This window comes from Condylura cristata, unplaced genomic scaffold, assembly GCF_000260355.1.
Source record: "Condylura cristata isolate star-nosed mole 26May11 unplaced genomic scaffold, ConCri1.0 scaffold00029, whole genome shotgun sequence".
Lineage (NCBI taxonomy): Eukaryota > Metazoa > Chordata > Mammalia > Eulipotyphla > Talpidae > Condylura > Condylura cristata.
In genome coordinates, this window is record NW_004567130.1 from 7,758,811 (window position 1) to 7,782,038 (window position 23,228).

General features: G+C 39.3%; 1 protein-coding gene across 1 annotated transcript in view; it reads right to left on the bottom strand.

The window, feature by feature from the left end:
• TTC28 (tetratricopeptide repeat domain 28) overlaps window positions 1-23,228 on the bottom strand; it is a 538,163-nt gene that overhangs the window by 60,406 nt on the left and 454,529 nt on the right. The gene's annotated exons all lie outside the window — the stretch shown is intronic.

Genomic DNA, 23,228 nt, shown 5'->3' on the forward strand with positions numbered 1-23,228 from the left:
ACATGTATGTGTCAAAGGAAAGGTGCAGAATTAATTGGAAAAGAGATGGAATGTGTATTCTTCAGCTCCTTTGGGGGTTTTATAATTAATAAATATTGGTAGTCTTTGATAATATGACGTACTATATATGTCTAAACAAAACTAGCTTTTGCAGGCATTAGAATGTACTTGTCGTACATTATGTATTAAGCCACAAGACAGGAAAGTTAAGAATAAAAGAAGTGGTAATAGTGCCAAACAGGGTCTCTTTTTATCATATGCGGGTTATTTTCCCTATAATACCACTTTCTTTACAGGGATTCTTCAAAATATTGATTTTTATTATTCCCACTTTATACTGTCTTGTTATAAGTCTCCAAAAGCTTTTCAATTTGCCCCAGAAAAACCAGTCTCTTGTCCCAGGAAGCACAGCCAGACTTATACAAAGCTTTACATCCACTCTACCCAACCCCCAAACTGCTGTTCTTCCTACAGCCTTACAGAATGGACAGCAAAATAAACCCTCAGGGGGCCCTCCCTGGTGGTGCAGCGGGTTAAAGCACAGCACTAAGTAGCTAAAGCCACTTCAGCATGAGTTCTATCCCTGCCCCTTAGGTGACCCACATGGCACAGCAGACTTCTCCTGACCCACCCCCTACTCCCCTCAGCAGTGTACTTTGTCAGTTGGCCTGTTCTACTCCCTACTCTGTCTCTGGTGAATCCTCTCACTGCCCCTGCACCTCTGGCCTGTACCCCAGTTCTGTATGCATAAATAAATAAATCTTGTTGTTTTTTTTTTTATGGGCAGGCCCAGCCAGCCATTTTAAGAATAATTAATGAAGTACAAATTGTGTAGTAATACCAAAAAAAAAAAAAAAAAACAGAAAAAAGAAAAATACACCAAAAGTATTACCAAAAAAAATTTTTTGAGTTGGCTATGGGATCGCTAAAAATAATGTCTCAAGTGTTTTTATTTCCTTACGTACATTCAATACTCTATAAAATGTCTACAGATGTGAAAATTATAGCAAATATGTTCTGCAGTCTTAATTGCTAAGCGATTACAAAGTAACTAAACAAGAGGTGGCAGGTTGCCCTGTGGCTTCATTCATCTCTTTCTGGAGAGCAGCAAAATCATAAAGTCTTCTCCAACACAACAGGTTTCTATGGTTACATGAGACGTAACTATATTATATATCCTGTGTGACGGGAAAGGACCAGCCAGGCGCTGTGTGCAGCAGACCCCAGGGGACAGCACTCACGTGGATGGCACTCCACAACCAGCTAAATATTTGTGTCTAGGTTTACAGCAGGGTAAAGCAGGAATAAAAGCTGCTGGTGCTAAAGAAACTGTCTACATAGCTGCAGTAAACATATCGGCATGTTGGTGACAAAGAAAGGGAAAGAGTGAAATGGCTTCTGCTCTGTCAGGTTGAAAACCAGGCCTCAGCAAGTCATTCAAGGCAGAGGTCCTCCCTCGTGTTGCTATACTCATAACAGTCTATCTTTTCCTACCGGACATGTGCAATCTGTGGGAACCAAAACATTCTGTGGGTGGGTTTTTTTTTTTTTTTTTTTTTTTTTTTTTTTTTTTTTTTTTTTTTCTCTCTCTCTCTCTCTCTCTTTTTTTTTTTTTTTTTTTTTTTTTTTAGTATTAAAGAAGCATAATTCAATGCTGGCTACTGAGAAACCAAATAAGGAAAGTATTTCCACTCAAGATAGGATACAATGCAGCATTGCTACCTCTGAATCTGGGATTTATTACGTGCATCACAAGAAGTGACAATGATCTGTATCTTTAAGACCGAGGATAGTATACTGCAAAATCCAAATCCAAAGGCAAGTGTACCAACAGCTTAGACTTCTCCAGAGCTACCTTTATTGTATACATTATCACACAATGTTAAAGGGAGAAATGCTATTGCCCTGTAAATCCCTAAAAACCACAAGCTCTGGTCTTGCCTGCTGAACTCCACAAGGTTTCACAGATCATCAGGACTCACCTGTACATCTTTCGGGGTCTCAGGACCCAGGAAGGCAGTCACTGGGGCAGCTACATTTCTTTCTTCCTTTATGTGATGAGAGACGTGAAAGAAGTTACCAGGAAAGAAAGAAGCTCTTCTGGGTAAATAGTTTTTACCCAAAGAAAGTAGCCACTGGTATCATTTGGAGCAAAAAGTCATGCCTGCTGTTGGACACTTTTGCTTTTAAACTTTTTAGAATACATTAAACAATTATTTTAAATGTGAGTGCATCCTGATGCATGTTGGCCAAGGGAAGGCTTCAACACACCTCTGTACATGTACTCAGGGGGAATGATCTGGGCTGGGAAAAGAGTATAGGGACCCTTGAGGGGAAAAAGGGACACACGTGTTGGCTATCTGGTTCCTGGAGAGAAAGTGAGGAGGCTGGTTTCCTCAGCTGTCTTCCAGGAGCCAGAAATGTGACGAAGGTGCGAGTGGAAAGGGGAGGTCAGCAGCGCCACAGGGAGGACACCATGGCCCGGCATGGGCCCATGTGCAGCAGGCTGCTTGCTGAAGCAAGGCCTCTTAATGAGCAGCTTAGTCTGATTTGAAGATACAGAAATATCAGGCTGAAGCTGTGCCAGTGATCCCTCCTGGGTTCTGGGCCATCACAGCTGGCTGCTATCTGTACCAATCACAATGCAAAACCAATATTTCCGGACTGAAATACAGGGTTCCAAATGTGTCATTTGGATTTCATTTTTAAATTGGGGCTTGAGCCTGTCTTTGGCCTGGATAAAAGAAAGAGGAGGACAGAACCAAATCAAGGATGAGATAAGGGTATTACAAAGGACAGAGCAGAGAGGGAATAGTGATGGTTTCCAACTTGTCTACTTGCCCTCTTGTCCTCTTTATGTCATGGGATGACCCTGGGAAGCAGCCAACACCCCGCAGTTCACCCCCTCCAGCATGTATCTGCTGCCATCTCCACTCCCCAGTTCATGTTACTCGACACCCTTGGAATGTTCCATCCTCTCTTTTGACAACCCACATCTCTCCCCACCAATAAACTCTGCTATTATCTCCTCTATGAAGGCAATCTCTCTGACTAATCCCAATTGGTAATGAACATCCAGATCTTTTCATCTAACTTCTAGCATTTCAGAGTTTGATTACATAAAATTCAAGATCACTTCCAGATCTATAGTACCTTCCACAGATTAACAGAAGAGCTGAAGTAGCCCCTAGAGTTTAGAAAGGGTCCCTGCCTTTGAGCTGAATGTTTTTCCAGAGTAATGTCCTGCAACAATTCTGGGCTGGACTTACACCACTACATCTGTTTGTTTGCACAAGTCCAGCATGTCTGGCAGTGGGTAAAAGCAATGATAAATCAACGTGTTTATTACACAGTGCTGAGTGAAAAGAGCAATGAAAAACAGGTGATATCCATTCTTTCACTCATTCATCAATTATTTGCCTAGCCTCTTCCATATAGACAAAACAGGAGTAATAAAGGTGCTACTGCTGCCCTCTGCACCAGAGGACGGACACACAAGTAACTATACACAGCAACACTTGGTACAGAGAAGCAGAAGGACACTGAAGGCTATGTCCTGAGCCCTGGAGGAGCTGTGGAATGGTCAGCAGACAAGACAGGATAGACACATGCCTGGCACAAGACACACTGGCATGGAAAGGACATCAGTGCTGACACTTTTGGTAAACAGGAAGGAGTTAGGGAGCCTAGAATTAGAGAAGGTAAGGCCCTTGAAGAACACCAAGGAGTTTTAGATGAGAGGAAAGAAAATGAAAGCAGAGCTTTACTCAGTGTCTACCACAGATTAACGGTACAAACCTAGGTTTAAGGCTCTCAGCAGCTCTGTGAGGTAAAGATCCAATGCCCCTTTTATAGATGTGAAATAAGCCTAAAAATGCTAAATAACTTGCCCAAAAGGGAGCAATAAGCAAATGGTAAAGTCAAGATTTGCCACAGATACATCCTAAACATCTCAGTGTAAAAGTGGAAACCTCACCACCAATTAATACATTTAACGTCACCTTCAACTTTCATGGTATACCATGTGATACATATCACAGATATAGTCATTCACGGCACACCTGATTTTATTTTATAAATCCTTATATATATATTTAGATTCATGTTTTTGTTTTTACCCTTTCATTTCCATTTCAAATCTTCATTTCTGTCTGAAGATCCAAGTTTCCACCTAGTATAGACCTTGACACATTTCTTGTAGTACAGATTTTCTGCTGACCAAAACATTGTCCTTTTTCTTTTAATATGAGAAATGCCTTTATTTTGCCTCCATTGTTAAAAGTTTTTTGTTTTTGTTTGTTTGTTTATTTTTACTGTTTATAGTGTTTGGGACTTTTTACTGTTTATAGAGCTTTTTCTTTCAGCATTTCAAAGATGTCATGTGGCTGTCTCCATCCTCCCTACTTGCTGATGAGACCCCCACAAACTCAAACCACTGTCACCGTCTGTGCGATGTGCTGATTTTCTCTAGCTGCCTTCAGAATTTTCTCTTATTTAGAAAAGTTTGATATGATGTGCAATTGAATGGCTTTTTTCTTATTTATTTTGCTTAGGGTTCTCTGAGATTCTTAATTTTAATATATATCTTTCAATAAATGTATTTATGTCTTTCAATAAATTTTGGGGGTGTCTGGCATTTTTTTCTTCAAATATTTTTTTCTTGAGTTCTAATTGTGTACATGTTTGATATTTATATATTATCCGCCCAGTAGGAGAAGCTCTATTTTCCCCCAGAATCTTTATCTTAAATAGTTCTATTGCTCTATCTTCACATTCACTATCATTTGTAACTCTGTTCTGTTGTTAAGCCCATTCCGTGAATTTTTAAAATTTTAAATATTGTATTTTTCAACTTTAGAATTTCCTGTTGTGTTCTTTAAGTTCTCTGCTGAATTATATTTCATGCACTTTATTATGTCTATCTGAAATATACTCATATGTTTTACATATTATATTATTTGTTATCTTTCTTTGCATTCATTGTGAGCATAGTTATAATTGCTTTAAAATGCTTTCCTGACAATTACAACATTTGAATCATCTCAGGATTGGCTTAAGTAAATTGATTTTAGTAAACTGAATGACAGTTTTCTTTCTTTTGTTTGAATGTCAATTTTTCAATGTACCCAGAACTTTATGAAGGCTATGATGTGAATTCCATTATATTCATCTAAATAGTATTGATTTTGTTTTTTAAAAGCAGGCAATTCATTTGATTGGATTCAAATGCAAAACTCTTGTCTCTTTTGAGTTGCATGCAGATCTCTGTTCAATTCTTACATTGTTAACTAGAATATCTGTCCCATGCATTTGTGGTTCAGGGTTGGCCAGAGATTTGGGTAAAGTTTATATACAAAATTTGGGTCTTCCGTTCTTTGGGTATTTCCATCTGTCATGTACATGCTCCTCTCACTTTCTAACCCAGAACACTGTCATTTGGTTCTTCAGACCACAAAAACTGTGGTTTTCTGCTGGAGTTTTAAATCTCAAATGTGGCTGCTGATTGTTCTTTGACTTTAGACTAAAAGTTCTATAAAAGGGAAATGTACTCTGTCATTCCATTTCCCCATTTTTTAATGCCCCTCCAGAATGTTTGTTTCTGTTTACTCTCTAGTACTTTCAGGTAGTTGTTTTTGGGTTTTTTTTCTCCCCTGATGTTTCAGTTTTTATGAGTATATTGTTCTGGAAGGAGCCTATTTCACCATATTGGAAGCAGAACAACTGTTGCTATGTAAGGTGTGTTTCCATCACATCTATCAGTGATGGATACTCAGACTGAATCCAGCTCCCGACATGACACAAACAACACACTCTAGTGCCCTTTCTACCATGTAGCTCTGTGGTCGGAAGGCCTCAGGATGAAGACAGGAATGTGAAAAATCCGCCGAGACAGATATGTGAACCTGGAATGCATGGAGATGGAGAGACCAGCACAGCTTTGGGGAGGTAGAGTAAGAGTTAAGTAGAAGCCTCTGCAGAAAGAGGTTGCTACAGCCCTCACCATGGGACTGGCATGAGAGCTGTGGTTCAGGGGCTTTTGGCCTGCTGAGTGTTTGCTGTCCTGGACTGCAAGAAGACTGGGGTCTTCTTGACATTCAAAAATCTGACAAAGTGTCCATTTATTTTATCTCAGATTTGACAGTGTAAGAACTAGAAGAAGCATGGTTGGCAGAGCTGGGGATAGATGTAAAAATAACTGACAAGAACTTACTACATCTTCTGGGGGTGACAGAAGGTACAGTATCAATGGTCACTTTAACTTACTTTGCAAGCTGTTCCTCAGGACACCAGAGATTGAAGATGTGGAAGGAATGTACTAGAACTTCCAATCTGTGGGTTTGGTGTCTGGGAGGTTGACGGTATCACTGACACACAAATCAGAGGGAAAGGATGACTTCAGGCTTGGATGGAGCCTCTAAACAACTTCCCAGGCTTCTCTAACTTTAAATTCCCTGATTCTGTTTCTGAGTAAGGATCTGTGACCACGTCATGTTCTGATGATAATTTGTGTTACTTCCATGCTTTTCAATTTGAATATTCTGAAAGCCAAACAAGCTTTTACTTCCTTAACAGTTTATAGTATTCTTAGTAGAAACTGGCACTAGAACCTGACCCCTTTAATCTTTTAATAATTGCTAATACTTCAGACCCATATGTATTTGCTAATCTTTAAGTAAATAAAGCACCTTTTCTAGGAAGAGTCATCTTTGCCGTGGCCATTTTATCTGGGGAGGCAGCACTGCTTAGCAGAAATAGGCACAAATCTGGATCTGGGTTCCAGTTCTACCACTTTCAAGTTGTACAGCCATTGGCAATTTATTCACCTCTTCATGTCTCACTTCCCTCAACTGTAAAATGGATTAATACCACTCCTATCACAAAGCTATTGTAGCACTAGTGACATCCAAAATTACTTAGCACAGAGGACTAGAGATCAGTAATAATGAGGAATTTTCTCGGTATAGTACTTCAATAACCCTTTTGAGTATTTCAAGTATTGCTTCTTCTATAACTTCCAACTGAAAGTGAGAGGCTAAAATACTTCTAAAACCAGAACAGATTCCATTTATAATTCAAAATAAACAGCAATGAAGAATCCCCCTAAAATCAAGTTTGTAGCACTGGACAGATATCTGAACAGAAGGGAAATCAGAATATCTCTATTTTAATTCTGCCACAGATCACCTATAAAATATAATGAAAGACATTTATGTTCTCTTCACCTTGGTTTCATGAATTATAAAATGGGCATAATAATACGTTTTATCTGTTTTCTAGATTGTGAAATAAATCATGTAATAGAAATATTTTGTATTACAAAATACTTGCAATTAATATTTTTTGCCAAATAGGTCTACTTACACTCCCTCCTCCCCAAATAACTTTACATTTTCAACATCAATTCTATGTTTGAAATAAAGTTGTCAAGTAGTTTTATCACATCTACTGTCAAACACTATCACTGCCCTCAAGGAGCAAGAAGACAGAAAGCAAGAGCAGATGCATGCAGTTACTTCTGGAAAGGTATCCAGAAAACTGTAACACTGGACGATACATAGGTGCTGAGAAACAGAGAAGGGAGGGAAACCATTTTCTATTACCTCTTTTCAACCAATTTGAGTTTTATACAGGTCTAACTAGTAAGGTGCCACTTACTAGTCTAACAGGAGTTAAAGTAAACAAAGATGCTCAATTCATACCCCATCATTTAGTATATGCAGGACTTAACACCTTTATATATATTATTCTAAACTAAAATAAAAATACAAATAGTGATGGGGTAAGAGCTGTGTTTAAAAGAGCTATCATGTATCATTTTGATACATTATCCACTGGAATGTGTGGCTTTCACTCTCCCATCCGAACATCAGCAAGGCTTCTGGCATTCCAGCCAGTCCATCCCCGCTTGCACAGCGCCTTGGCAGCAGCCGCTAAGCCTTGTCACACCAGCCGAGATGGCTCCTACCACGCAGGGTATTTCCTTTCAGTGATTATGGACACACATCTCTTCCTGAAATGGCATATGCAAGATAATTGTACTTCCCACCAAGATGAGATTCAACCCAAGAAGGAAGTGAAAACCCACCGATGTCAAGCAAAGTACTGGTTATTCTGCACAGTGAACAAACTGCATATTTAGCCCTCAATTGTTCTTTCTCCTCTGACTTAGCGTGCGCCGAGATCACTAAGAATCTTTAACCGGAGCGAGCTGACATTCTTTCCAGGCTTCTCTGCCATAACATTATTATTCTTCATAAGACGATTGGGCAACAAGTATCAGGCATGCTAACTGTGATCATTTTTCATTTAAGTAAACACCCTATAAGGCCAAAATAAGAAAATTTAAGAAAACATGTTTTCTACGGTTAGACTGAGGACCAAGCAAGCTCCTTTAAATACTGTAGCAGCTCTCCTGCTACAGTATTTAAGATAGCTGAAGTGTGTCAGCTTCACCAAAAAAAAAAAAAAAAAAGGAGAGACTACTAAAAGAAAATGGGGTAAAAAGAGTAAAAAGAGTCTGACACAATTCCAGACTGTAGGCCAGGCAAGAACTCACTGAATGGGTTCTTACCCGCCATATCACGTAGGTTTAAAGAAACAGCCAAAACCTTGCCAATCTCTTAATAATCAAAAGATATTACTAGGTATGTACTTATTTTATACTTAACTTACTCTTATGGTATTTACCGGATGAAAGCAGAATATTAATTTTCTAATTTTCTCTAGATCAAGAACATGAACCTTCCTCCTTGTAGGCATAATATGTCATGCTGGAAGGCAGATGGTCCACATGACTTAATTGTCTTGCAGGTTTGTACATTGGTTCTTATTTTCTTTAAAGTAAACAATTGTGTGAAGTATTTAATCCAAGAACCTCAGGGAGTATAGGGCAAAATGAGCTTGGGTTTTCACTGGACCACTTGGGTCATGTACCTTCCTCAAATGGAAACCTTCTGCTCGTGGCTGCAGCCAACCAGCCCCTCTGCAGCCACCTAGCACCCAGTCATTTCCACCTTTCTAGCCTATGTCAGGGATGTTCACATGTGAATTCTCCCTACTTTATGTTCCAGCGCCTGTCCTCAAGCATGGCAGCTGTCCATCTCATGCCTCATCTTTTGGTTACACCTTCTGCCTGGGATCTACACTGCCTTGCTGGCACAGCACCTTCCCCATTTTGCCTGTCCTGACTGAGCCCTGCCTGAGGTAAAGTGGCCCCTCTGATTTCCATGCTCCTCTCCCACTGCTCTCACAGTAACAGACAGTGACAATAGCATGAAGTCTTCTTATACATCCACCTCAACTGACTGCTTTTTGGGCTTTCTCATGTTATTATTATAAAAAAATCTGTGAGATTAAACTGCTTGCCAAAGATCATTCAACTATAAGTGGCAGGGTAAGGATCAGGGGTATTTGTTTTTTATCTCCTATTAGAATGACAATTCCTTAAGGCAAGAAATCTACTGGTTTCATCTCAGCAACTCCAATACCCAGCAGAGGACCAGGGACATAGTATGTATTTGACAAATGCTTGCTAAATGAATGAACGTCTCAGTAACTAGGTTTCTCAAAAATTAGGCAGATTGTAATGTCTCTTGAAATATGAAATACTGAAAATTCAAACTGTAAGGAAATAAAAGATTTAGAAATTTTGGCAGCAGATAAACTTGGTGTCTATCCTAAGATGAATGTTAGACCTTTGTGAAGTGCCCACCAGTTTCTGAGTGTCCCTATTTATGACAAGCGTAAGTCTACCAGTCTGTGAGCATCTCAGCCCTATGCCTTTTCTTTGACTCTTCAGGGCCTCATACAAGTGATTGCCATTAAGGGAATATTCTGCAAATAGTTGCTGACTGAATAAATGAACAGAAGGATGAATATAGAATTCAAGTTCTATTTTAACAAAAAGTTAACTTGGAAAGATGCTTCTAAAACTGTCTACAATATATCCCAAGCACCTTATGGCTGTTTTCTAACCACAATTGCATCACATTAAGTGGCATCATATTTGTTTAATTTTTGCTACTGGTCTCTTATTCTAGTTTTATTTAAGCAGCTTCTGATTTATCTCATAACCCAAGCTGGGCAGACATTAAGTTGATACCAGTTTATCCTGACTCCATTTCTATGAATACTGTTACAAACCCTAGGGCAAGCCCAAGTCTTACACATAGGAAAGCTCTCTTATAATAAAAAATTTAGAAAATATTTCTAACAAGAGCTTACTAACAGTAACTACCACTTAAGAGAGAAAAATGACTTGGAAGCTTGTGTTCCTTAGTTGACATTAGCTGTGTGACCTTGGATAGGTCTTGGAAGCTCAATTTTCTTGACTAAGAAAAATAATCCTAATAGGTTGCTTCCCTATTTCAAAGAACTACTATAAAGATTAGTTGAGCATTTACATACAAAGCTGCCTGTTGTCCTTATTTAAGTAACACATATGAAACAGGTGTTATTATCATTGTTAGATCTGATCCCTAGCTCTAGTCTGGGATCCTATACTATTTTTCTCTACACTTTTAGTCCCTAAGGGCAAAGGCCTTAAACAACTGAAGTCGCTAGTTCTTTAAAACTGTTTTTCTCTTTTAAATGAAGTCAAATAGACAACAGATCCAAGTCTATTTCAAGGTTAAGCTAAAATCACCAAAGCAATTATTTAGGGAGAGTTCAGGGAATTGTGAGTAAGATTAAATGATCACTTTACTGTTTGAACAGAAAACAGGTAACGTCTCAAGGACTGCTGAAATACTTCTTTCATGACATGACTTGATGTGAACTACTTTCATTTCAAGAAATATCTAGGGTAATGAAGAGTTTATTTCTGAAAATATTCTGCAAGAAAAAGGACTCTTATTTCTCAATGAGAAACCATTCTACTGCTCAGCTTCATCATAGTAAGATTGTTTCAATATGTTAGATTGCATTGTGACAGAATGTTTCTCCACTTTTTCATATTGTATATTTTACTATATTTTTATTTTCTCCCTTTATTGCTGAGATCACTGGACAATACCTAGCACTTGCAAGCCCAATGAAAGTTTTCAGAAGGGGGGGAGAAAAGTCGACAAAAATTCCCAGGGAACAACAAAAGTCTGCAAACGCAGTGAATGAGTAATTTTCTGTTTTTTTTTTTTTCACTCTTATCTAAAATCATAAGAAAACACAAGTCTAGAGCCCCAGAAGGCATGTTGGCACTCATTATTTTTGTGAAACTCCTTCTGAAACACACATATGCATGATAGTTTTACCATTTATGTGGCTGTGAACCTTGACAACTCATTGAATGACTCTAAGTTTCACCTTATTGCTATATAAAATGGAGACACACCACTACCTCAGAGACAACTGTAAACCTCTAGTGTCTTTGTACACCTCTGTCTAGGCTTTTTTCTGTTCTCTGTCCAAAAGGAAGTAAAATGAAAGGTCTAACAGGGAGTTAGCGCTAAAACACAAGCCTTAACTTGGCGCAAAGTAGAGCGTAGCAAGGAATCTTATGCATCTGGTTCATTATATTACTTAGTAGTTTAAGATGAAATCAAAGTTGCATATATCTACTGAGAAATCCTTCTGCAATGGGAAATGAAGTGACTAGTATAGAATCTGGATTCTCTTGCCCACTTGATCCATTTTCAAAAATAAATTAAACAAGTACCTTTTCTTCTAATCCTTTGCAATTTCTCCCAACTATCTCTTTTAAACTTAGCCACTTCTAACACTCAAAATATACCATAATCTGAAGTTCTTACTCTCTACAAACTATTTTGAGTTGTTATCTGTAAAGCTTAAAACTCAACATTAAAGCAAAGTAGGAAAAAACAGACAAATACAGAAAAGCATTAGCCTATGTCTGCTTGAAAGTTTGTAGACACATATATCCCTTATTGTTTTTCATTTCATTCCAGTATTAGCTCAGTTTGCTCATTCTGTGTTTTTCTTTGAAAAACAGCCTTTTTCCATACATAGCCAGAACTATTCCAGCATTAATTAGAAATTTCCAAGTTTCTATTTTAAAATAATTATAACAGACAGTGCTTGTGTAGAAGGTGGGGGCAAAAGTGGGCCCATTTATTTTAGTCACTCAATAACTATTCCCTGACAGCCAATATATCCTGGTATACTGTACTTGTAACTGGGTGGTCCCTAGGAGAAGGGAAGTTCCAGGTTCCCTGCCCCACCCAGAAGGAAGGTGGAGCTGAGCAGAGAAAAAGGAGAAAGAAGAAGAGAGAAGAAGAGAGAAGGAGGCCAGATGGAGAACGAGGAGGAGCCCTGAGGAAGCCACATGGAGAAGCAAGCTTGTGATGAAGAACCCGGGCTTGTTTCCTGACCCTGGACTGGTTAAGGCAGATGTGGGTGAGATACCTGTAGGGAGATGACCATGGCAGTGTTTACATTGATTTTGATTTTGCTCTTTTCCTCTCAGATTTGTCTGGCCATTTCTGACCCTTTTCCATGGGTCCCGGCCAGAAGGTGCTTTAGTCTTGTGGCAGGCTTTCAGGCCTTGCTTTGGGCCAATCCCTTTTGGGTTGACTTTTGCCCACGAGGGGATGGGTAACTTCAGGTGTTTGATTTAGAAGTTATATTCTTTGTGTTCCATATTGTATATTCACTGTATTAAAGTCACTTTTCATTAAAGCTTTATATGTTTTGTCTTGTTGCGGCGGATGGCAGAACCCACTTAGAGCAGGCAGGTTTTGGGGCTTCAGGGGTGCCTCTCTCTGAATTGAGGTGCTCTATAACATACTGATAGTAAACTGGGTAGGCCCAACCTCCACCCTAAATGAATTCCTAGTCCCCTGAGAAAGGTAGACATTACAACACCAGCCCCACACTACAATTAACACCCTGATTAGGGACTGCTAAGATAGACCTTTACAAGGTGCTGCGATAGAAGAAAAGAGTAGAAACTGGCAAAAGCAAAACTACCTGGACCCAACAAATAGCTCTCTGTAAACAACCTCAAAGAGATTTCCTAAGCTCTCTACAGGAATGTGGCACCCAAAACAGCATTAAGAAACAAATCCAAAAGAAAGAAGACATAGTTTGTACTGGAGAGGTAAAGGAAAGGAAGTCAATGTTGCTTATCACTGTCTTTCCATTTGATCTTCACAAGAAAGGTTATCCCCTGCCTTAAGGTGACAGTCAATACCTGAAGAACATAGTTTTGCCCTCAGTATAAATTGACAAAGGTATACATCTGCTTAGAGTGCAATCTGAAAGTTACTATGGCTCCATCCTCTTATGAACAATAAATTTGAACTCAACTTCTAGTTATATGAGGGACCATTCACTGTTGCTTAATCTACGTGGAGAGCAGTGGTGAGAATCTGGATTCCCTTGCCTTTGGAGTTCAGTGTGCAGCAAGCAAACTGAAGTCCGTATCAGCAGCACCTTGAGAGAGACCCTGGTGTTACAGCAGGGGAGGGATCAAGTGCAGGATGGCCAATTTTGGAGAGGGAGGGTACTCAGTCCTTCCAAAAACCAGGAAGCTTTTATTACGGCTGCCAGAAAAGAAAATTATCTCCTGATGTCTCCAATTATCAGGAGATGAGCAGCATACACAGAAATAAAGAAAAAGACAAGTTTATGGTGATAACTTTATCTTTCTCAGACAGTATGTTTTTTGAAGTGACAGATACTTAAATTAATCCTGCCTCTCACTGTATTAGAATAAGTCTATCAAAAGCTAGGAAAGAACATCTCGTTAACTTTGAAGGCTTAATGAGCTTAATGTGTTAATCAGATGACTTTCATGTGCTGGCCTAGTAGTCAAGTTTTGTAATGTGGATGTTAGTGTAAGGTTTGTATTAACTACCTGGTCTAGGCTGTCTACCTCTGAGCACCCAGAATAATACTATGCTCTCATGGTACTTCACAGGGGTGGAATTGGGAAGAAAAAGGCTAGAGAAGTAACTAAGAAACATACACCCTTTGTCAGTCATCCTTTGTGACACGGATGACCTGCTGACTGTGCATTAATGATGCGACATTGACAGTGTGCTCAGGAGAGGCTGTGCTCCCAGGCCCCTGAAGTTTGTTCTTTCACTCCTTCATACATCCACTCAGCCAGAGAACATTCATTGAGGGCCTCCTATGTTCTAGGTATAGCTAAGAGTGGTAATGTAGAGATAGTACATTCACTGCAAGTCCTCAACTTAGCATTAGGGACATCATTATTGGGATTGCAATGAGTTGTATAACTTAAATCTAGTTAACCAAGAGCATACATTAAAGTTCAAGGTTACATGCCTAGAATTTCCTGAGTCCTGACTGGAAGATACAAAAAGGAGAGAATCATAAATGGGTTAGCTCCAAAGCAGGCATCCTTTACTCCACTCAGTTTCCTCAATACCATCTCCTATTTTAGACTTCTATTCATCTATGTTAGCAATTCCTGCCTTCAATGTGTACTGAAGACTTCTAGGAAAATCAATGCCCTGGAGGACAGAATACCACAAGATGCCACACTGGCAGGAGAAGAAAGCAAATGCAAACATAGGGGAGTGTAAATGTCGGGGAGGCAAGGGGAAGAACCTGGCGCTAATGGGAGAGAGTTGATGTGAGGAGATAGAGTGGGACAGGTGACACAGCTATGCAACCTCTATTGACTGACATATTCTGGATGGAGACGGAAATGCTCTGAAAAATCAGACTTTCTATGCTAACTTATGTTATGACCTCCCTTTTTTGTATAATCATAATATCAAAATATTCTGAGCAACCTTCAGCTTACAATTGGATTGCTTCAGCCTCATAAGGCCCTACCTGTCCCTGACAAGCAAGTACTGCACCAGGGTGAGAAATTCCTCTCAAAGTCAAAAGTCATTAAACAACTGGCTGATTAATAAAAACAAATGGCTGTTACTGCAAAGTCTCTCTCACTGCCAGACTGAGGAAAACCCAAATCTTATCACTCTGTCTCACTTAGCCTTCTATTCAGTTTCTAAATAACCACTCAAACTTCCTACTATCTAGTCTTTAGATATGGAAATTCACCCAAGTCCCCTATGCAGAGCTAATCAGGTTTTCTACCATCTAGACTTCAAGAAAACTCACTTAAACTTTCTAACAAGTTTTTCAAAGAACCTTTCCTTAATTTGATTTACAAGAAATTTCCTCTTCCTGCCCTCACTTTACTTTACCCCCTAGGATGTCTCTATGAGAATGAAAGCTGTTAAGTAATAGATAATGTTTAAGGGACTTTATTTTGGTTAATCTTCACTGTGGTAAATATAGTAATATTAGTCTTAAACTTTGTAAATCTATGTACCTGTTTTAACCTTGATAGATTTGAAAAAATGTTATAATTTCAACTAAAGGTCAAAATGACCCCAGACTATTCTTAAAAAAAAAAAAAAGGTGATTGTGATCTCAGCCCATTTCATATGTTAATGTCATCCCTCTGCCTGCTTGAAGTGCATAAAATAAATCTCTGCTAAAGGCAGAGCAGGAAGACTTGCACCCAACTCCCATTCCCATTTTTTCCTCGCGCCCACTCCCTTTTTTTTTTCCCTTTTCCCCTTTTTCTAGGAATCTCTGCTCGCCGATGCCATTCCCACCTTGAGACCCTGCCTGTTCTGCCCCCCAATAATCCGTGATCGGGGACAAAGAGTCTCCGACAGACAGTCTGTGTGGAACAATGGGGCTGTGAAGCCTAGTCTGCATCACTTCATTGTTTGGAGCTACGACCTGTACAGCAGTGCTCGGGTAGCAGTGGAAACTTCTAGAAAAATCCTCAGACAGTGGAAGGCCAGGCACACTGAAGGAGGTGAAGACAGAAAAGGTCAGGCTGGCCAGGTGGGTCTGTTTTTTGTAAGGGCCTGGTCCAGAGAGGAGAGAAGAAATGATATTTCTAGTAGTAAAGATGATGCTAGTTGGGTAAGATCAAGGGGAACTTAGTGACTGAGTAAACAGCAAAGTAGGAGCTGGAAATTCAAAAACAAGTGATTCAAAAGCCTCAAAACAAAGAAGTGTATGAGATGATAGGGGCAGGGGCTAGAGGCTTTAAAATAAATAAGAAAATCTGAGTCAAACAAGGTTTGATTTTTGATATACTGAGTTTTAAATGAATTCCAAGGGAGTTCTATCGGGGAAGGTTAAATCTAGAAATCAAGTTGAATCACTGCGCCAAGGTGTAAAGCCAAGTCTTTGGGGACGATGATGTTTGAGGGATAGTCCAGTAGCTAAATGTGAGCAAGGGGAAATGTTGATTGCTTCAGAGCAAGAGAGGAGAGCCCATTGATAAGAAATGGAGGAGGCATGAGTATCACACCCACACCTGGGTGTGTGCCATGATGAAGGAAAAAGAGAGAGAGAGAAGCAAGAAAAATAGCTAACCATCAATCTCTGGGAAACAAAAAACATGAGCCTGCGTGAAGGCCACCCTTGTCTTTCCCCAGATGTTCAGGCACGGGCATGGGAGATAGGATAACTAACTCCTCCACACAATTTCACTGCCCAGGAGAGAGAGATTTCCCATCCCACTTTTGTTCAGCTTGACACATGATTTGCTTTGAGCAATGAAACAGGAATGGATGAGAAGCCAACAGAGCTTTAAATGTGCCTGACTGTTTTTCTTGGGCCCTTGCAATCCCACTTCCACCATTGAAAAAGTCCTCCCTGGTCACGGACATCTGAGACAGAGGCACTTAACCCCAACAGGCAGCCAAAACAAAGCCACCCAGTGGACCTGCAGATATAGGGAAAAGAGCACATGTTGTGGCTATAAGTCTCTGAGATGGTGGGTGCTACATGGTGTTATCAGAGGGAAACTCAGCACAGCGTGAGCTGTGGGTCTTTCACAGCACAAAGCATTCCCTTAAGGACAACACACACTGGATCTTCTAACTGCCTTCAAATCATAAAAGTACCAAGGAGATGAAAAACAATGCTTATTTTAGTCAGTTCAAAAAGGAACTTCATGACTATACTGGAGCAATTTTCACCAAGTCAAGAGTTATATATTAAATGTCTTAAATATTGATTGTCAGATAAATCTGCACAGAATCAATGAGAAAGAAAAGGCTGAAGAATTTTACTGGGGCAAAGGGCAGAGTAGACAAAGTTAGTGATACTGAGATTTTATTAGTTCAAAGAATTTTTACAAAACTGGTTATTGCAACAGCCAGCCAACACTCGTGTAGAAACAAGAGAGAAGCACTAAATGTCTAGACTGGCTGGTGGATTCACCCTACCCATCTTTCCTCTGGCCCTTGTTCTACAAGAATCCATTTCCAAGTTTGGGGATCATAAATAGAGGATCTTAAATAAGAGATAGAAGATTGCCTGGTGCCCAGACATGCCCCTGCTAGGCTTCATGGCATCCTTTAGACTGGCCATTGGCTTATGTCCCAGGTGGAAGCATGTCAGGTCCTGCTCAGTGAAGACCAGGCCATTCAGTTGGGGCCCCCATGGTTGCTGAAAGACAAGAACAGAACTGTGTTCCCTGCCTCACTGCTGTCTGCTTCTTTTCTTAAAGCTGATTCTACCATTCACCTGATTATCCCTCTCACGAATTATGGGAAAACCCCTCTATCTGGCAATTTCAAGAATTCTGCCTTTAAAAAAGTTCAAGAGATGCAAAAGGGGATTCAATGTAGGCTATTTCAGAGGTCATACAAGAAAACCAACTACACTTATCCATCTTGCTAAGCTGCTGACTTACACTAAGAAGCTTACAGAAGCTTTTCAAAGTTCTTTTGTGTGCAGTGTTTTAGAAGGAATCCACATTCAGTAATCAGGATACAAGACCAGATTTCAGAGAATGTTTCACTGACATCTGTAGCTGTGTCTCCTAAGTGCCCAGTCCCTATCCTGGCGATGTTTTTCCTCTTGGATAGTCGAGTCCAAATAAGTTATTTCATAGATGAGGCCTATATTTTGGAACCAAGGCATGTCACAAGAAGACAGGATGTTAGAGACTCAGTAGAGCAAAATCACTTCAAAGGAAAGGGAGCCCATCTTTGGATCCTGCAATAAAGGGGGTGAATCCTTCAGGGGAAGGACACAATGCAGACAACTACAATTCCTGCAGTTAGACTTGACTGTCTTCCTCTTAATACCACCATTTATCATCTGAAGATCTTGGTCCTTTCCTGCTCTGCGTAAAATGACTTTTCTCTCTTCCCCCTGTAGTGTCCAGCACAACATTCACCTCCCTGGAAGCCTCTTGATCAACTCTCTTGCCTCCAAGAAGGTAGAGTACAGTTTTAACATTTTATATGTAGTAAATTACTTTAAATATTTGCTACATGTTCCACACTGTAAGGTAAAAAATTCCAGTTGTTATTCACGCACATGTCTCTAGGCTCAGTACCAGCTCTGGCACAGTCTACACACTCATAAAATATTTTCAAAATGGTACCACCCTAATTTGGAATGAAATTAGAAACTCTTTGTTTTAAGGGAAAACATAAACACCTCATAGTGTAATATCTACTTTTACGCACAAAGTTTTAGAAAGGATTTCGGTTAAAAAAATATTTGACTTCTAAAATAATACCTTAGCAGTTTGGATTAATTAGGACATCAGTTTTGATTAGCAAATAGAATTAGAAAGTATTATAAAGATAGCTGTAAACTTTCAAAGATCCACTATAACCAAAAATAAACTAACAATGATCAGAGCTTGAGTAACTGCATAGAAGAACACTTAAATGAGTCCATAGACTGCCCATTTAGATCAATTAAATAAGTATTAGCTACAATCTTGCTTTTGGATTCATTTGCTTAAATAAAATAAAATAAAATAAAATAAAACAGTCTTGCTCTCCCCTCCCCTTGTTTTTTGGTAGGGTAATGAAATTTCTTTGGGATTGGGTAAATCACAATATTTGGTCCATGTACCCTTTCATCTTGATTCACAAATGGGCTGCTTTTATGTATTTATTTAGTAGTTTTGAATAATGTAATAAATGCTCAAAAAGCACTACCTGACGTCTAATCATGTGCTGCTTCCCATGGCGCCCACCCACTCAGTGCCTAGCCCACAGCGAGCCCCAGCCCAAATCTCATGGCTCTCACTCCCTGCCTTGCACTCCCTGCTTGGCTTCTCTAGACACATTTCATTAAATCCAGCTGTATTCTAAAAGCTAATGTTTATACTGGTTTTTTTTTTAAGCTCTATTAACAGGATATGCTGAGGACTACTTTTTTCACTTAATATTATATTTAGCTGCATATGTGTGTTGATTATTGCTCAATTCTTTTTTAACTGCTGCCTAACATTCCATTTTGTGACTATACCACCACTATGCCTTCACCCTCTCTCTGATTGCATGTGGGTATTCCAGATTTTGCTACTGTTTACATTATAGCTCTGAAGATTCTTATTCATCTTTGAGAGCCTCTCTTGGGTATTAAACCAAAGGCATGCACCTGGGTCAAGTGGTGTGCAGATATTTGGCCTTAGAAGGTAATGTCCAATTGTCTTCTAATGTGATTATGGCAGTTTCTCTTACCAGCCACTTATATTCTGTGGCCCCTCATCTCTTCCAATACTTGGCATTATCAGATTTATTAACATTTGCCATTATTATCATACTAGAACCAAATGGTACCTTGTCATTTGTGAATTGGTACAATCTATGTTTTGAAATTAAAAAATGTATTTGATTATAAAAATAACTTATACACTGCAGAAAATTTAGAAATATAGAAAAGCATCAAAAGGAAAAAAGTTTGTCAAGGTTCAATATTCATTTACAAGGAAGAAATTATTAACCATATCAGGTTAATCTACAATCACTATTTAAAGCCCCTTCCAGAGATGACCTACACTGAACACAGCCCTGTCAGTGTTGAACCAGTCAGCGTGATCCCTAAAGTGCCACTGCATGTCTCAGATGCCCACGAAGCAGCAAAACTTTATCTAAACATCAGAATTAGAAACTGAAGATGTGTTTTGAAATTTATAACATCTCCCTTATGGGAGGTTCATGTTCCATACAGTGGTTTCAATCAATGCCTCTTTTGATATGAGAGGAAGGGACTGGAAGTTCTTATTAAACATTTAATAAAAACAGTTCTTTTCTTTCAAACCCATTTTCAGAAAGTCCTTTGTAGCATTGTACTTCCGTTTAGCACCAAAATGCCACTAAGGAGAGTGAAAATGGTCTGTGGAATAACAAGGGCACCATGGGCAGGATGTGGATAATTGAATGAAGGTGTTCCTCAAGGTACAGAGACTCAATTTCTAGGGGTACAGTGTAGATTACATGTACTATAGAAACACAATCAGTAAGCCAGCCTTGCATGAACAGCAAGTCTGCCCACAACTTGTCTTCTGGTGACTAAATTTCAAATGTTCACTCCACAGAGAAATTAATCAAAGCCATCAATCAGTTTAGCAAGGTAGCAGGGTATAAAATCAACACACAAAAGTCAGAGGCCTTCCTGTACACAAACAACCAATCAGAAGAAGCAGAAATAAAATTAAAAAAAAAAATCCCCTTTTCAATTAAAACAAAAAGAATCAAATACCTGAGATTCAACCTAACAAAAGAGGTAAAAGACCTATACTAAGAAAATTACAAAACACTGTTAAAAGAAATACAAGAAGACACCAAGAAATGGAATACATCCCCTGCTCATGGATTGGGCGAATTCATATCATCAAAATGGCCATCCTACCAAAAGTGATACACAGATTTAACACTATCCCAATAAAAGTCTCAATGACATTCTTCAAAGAAATAGAAAAAATATTGATGAGATTCATATAGAACAACAAAAGACCTCAAATAGACAAAACTCTCATGACTAAGAAGAAAGAGTATGGAGGCATTACAATCCCAAACTTCAAGCTCTACTACAAAGCCATAATAATCAAAACTGCATGATACTGGAACAAGAACAGACATATAGACCAGTGGATTTGAATAGAAAACCCAGATACAAACCCACAGGTTGATGGGCAGCTAATCTTTGACAAAGGAGTAAAAGAGATAGAGTGGAACAAAGAAAGTTTGTTCAGCAAATGGTGCTGGGAAAACTGGGAAGCTACATGCAAAAAAATGAAGCTAGATCACTACCTCACACCATACACAAAAATCAACTCAAAGTGGATTAAAGTCCTAGACATAAGAACAAAAACTATAAAATACCTGGAAGTAAAGATGGGTGAAACTACACGACATACACTTCAGTAACATCTTTGAAGATACAGCACCCAATGCAATGATAGTGAAGGCAAGGATAAGTAGATGGGACTACATTAATTTAAAGAGCTTCCGTACAGCAAAAGAAATATTACGAAAAACAGACAGACATTACACTGAGTGGGAGAAAATTTTCTCACACAAAACTAGCGATAAAGGATTGATCACAAAGATATACATAGAACTGATGAAACTCAACAAAAATAAAGTAAACAACCCCATCAAAAAATGGGCAGAAGAGCTAAAAAGACACTTCCAAAGAGGAAATGCAGATGGCCAACAAGCATGAAAAAATGTTCAACATCACTTGTAATAAAGGAGATACAAATTAAAACCACAATGAGATACCACCTCACACCAGTGAGAATAACACATCTTAAAACAACTAGCAACAGCAAACGTTGGCAAGGATGTGGAGAAAAAGGAACTCTCCTGCACTGTTGGTGGGAATGCAAACTAGTACAACCACTATGGAAAACTGTTTAGAGGTTCTTCAAACTGCTAAACATGGAGCTTCCATATGACCTGGCAATCCCACTCCTTGGAATCTACCCAAAAGATACAAAAACACTGATTCAAAAAGATACCTGCACTCCCATGTTTACTGCTGCTTTATGTACAATTGTAAAGACATGGAATCAACCCAAATGCCCAAAAGTTGATGACTGGATTAAAAAGATGTGGTACATATATACACAATGGACTATTTCTCAGCAACCAAAAAAATAAACACATGCCTTTTGCAGCAACATGGATGGAGGTGGAAAAGATCATGCTTAGTGAAATAAGTCAGAAAGAAAAGGAAAAATACTGGGTGGTTTCACTCATAGCAGGAGTATAACAGACCAGGAGAGAAAATAACAATAATGAACACCTATATACCAGAGACATTTTATGGGGTGGAGTGGGGAAGGGGATCAAAAAACAGTGGTGGGAGGGAAATGCTCTGGACTGTGGTGATGGCACACGGGTGATTTGGTGATGGGAAGCCCAAGAGGACTACCACTGAGATGGAAAAATGCACAAAATGATGTAAAAATAAACTATTATATCATTTTAAAAAATAAAATACAAGTATTCACATAGCTCGCTCTGAGCACTGTGCTAAACAGGGAGACGTAACAGAGAAGGACACAGCACTTGCTGCCTATTGCATCACCACCTACTTAGGAAGACAGAAAACCAGGGAATTAAGGAAAAATGAAGTAAGTACTATTACTGGATGCCACAGAGAGGAGAAAAAACCTGATTTGGACATACAGGGTTCTGGGTGATCCTGAAAGAAGTAGAGTGAGATTCAAAAAGACCATAAAGGGTTATCAGACAGGATCAGGCCTTTGAGAAACTTCATTATCAGTGAAGGTAACGTGGGGTAGCCCTGAAACACAATAGGTGCTTACTAAACGCTTGAGTGAACTAACTGACTCCGAGAACATAGGTTACTGTTTGCCTTTTTTCCTGTTCCAGGGAACCATCCCCCTCAACACTTGCTTTAAAAATGCAATACCCTTGCTCAGGCTACGATATAATTAGACTGGCTTAAGTGCTTTTCTTTCTGCTATAGCAGCTTTGTATGTTCCTGACCTAACCTACTTTATGGTCATTTATAATTTAATTCCCAAGAGAAGAGCCTTACTTCCAAGGTCTTGGGGTTACTACACTGTCAGCTCCTTGTAATTGCCACCTCAGTATGCAGGGTTAAGGACAGGATGCTCCAAGACACACAGCTATCATGGGGAAAACAACAGTATGTGCTTGAGGCTGACGCGTGTTCACACTTCACACAAGCAAAAGCCAGAGATGACATCCTTACATGCTTTGGCTATTTTCTCAAAACATGATATTAATTTTGATAATTAAAAACAGAACAAGCACTGATCTGGGAGTCTGGGTGAGATCTAGATTGTCTTACTCCTGATTCTGGCACCAACTTGGCTGTCAGCAAGCCCCACTCAGTGCTGGCTTCTGTTAAGAAAGGATCTGGACAACATGATCATGAAAGCCCCTTCCAGCCTTGACATTTCACCATACAATGATTAATTTTCATCTAAGAACTTGTCCCTGACTTCATAA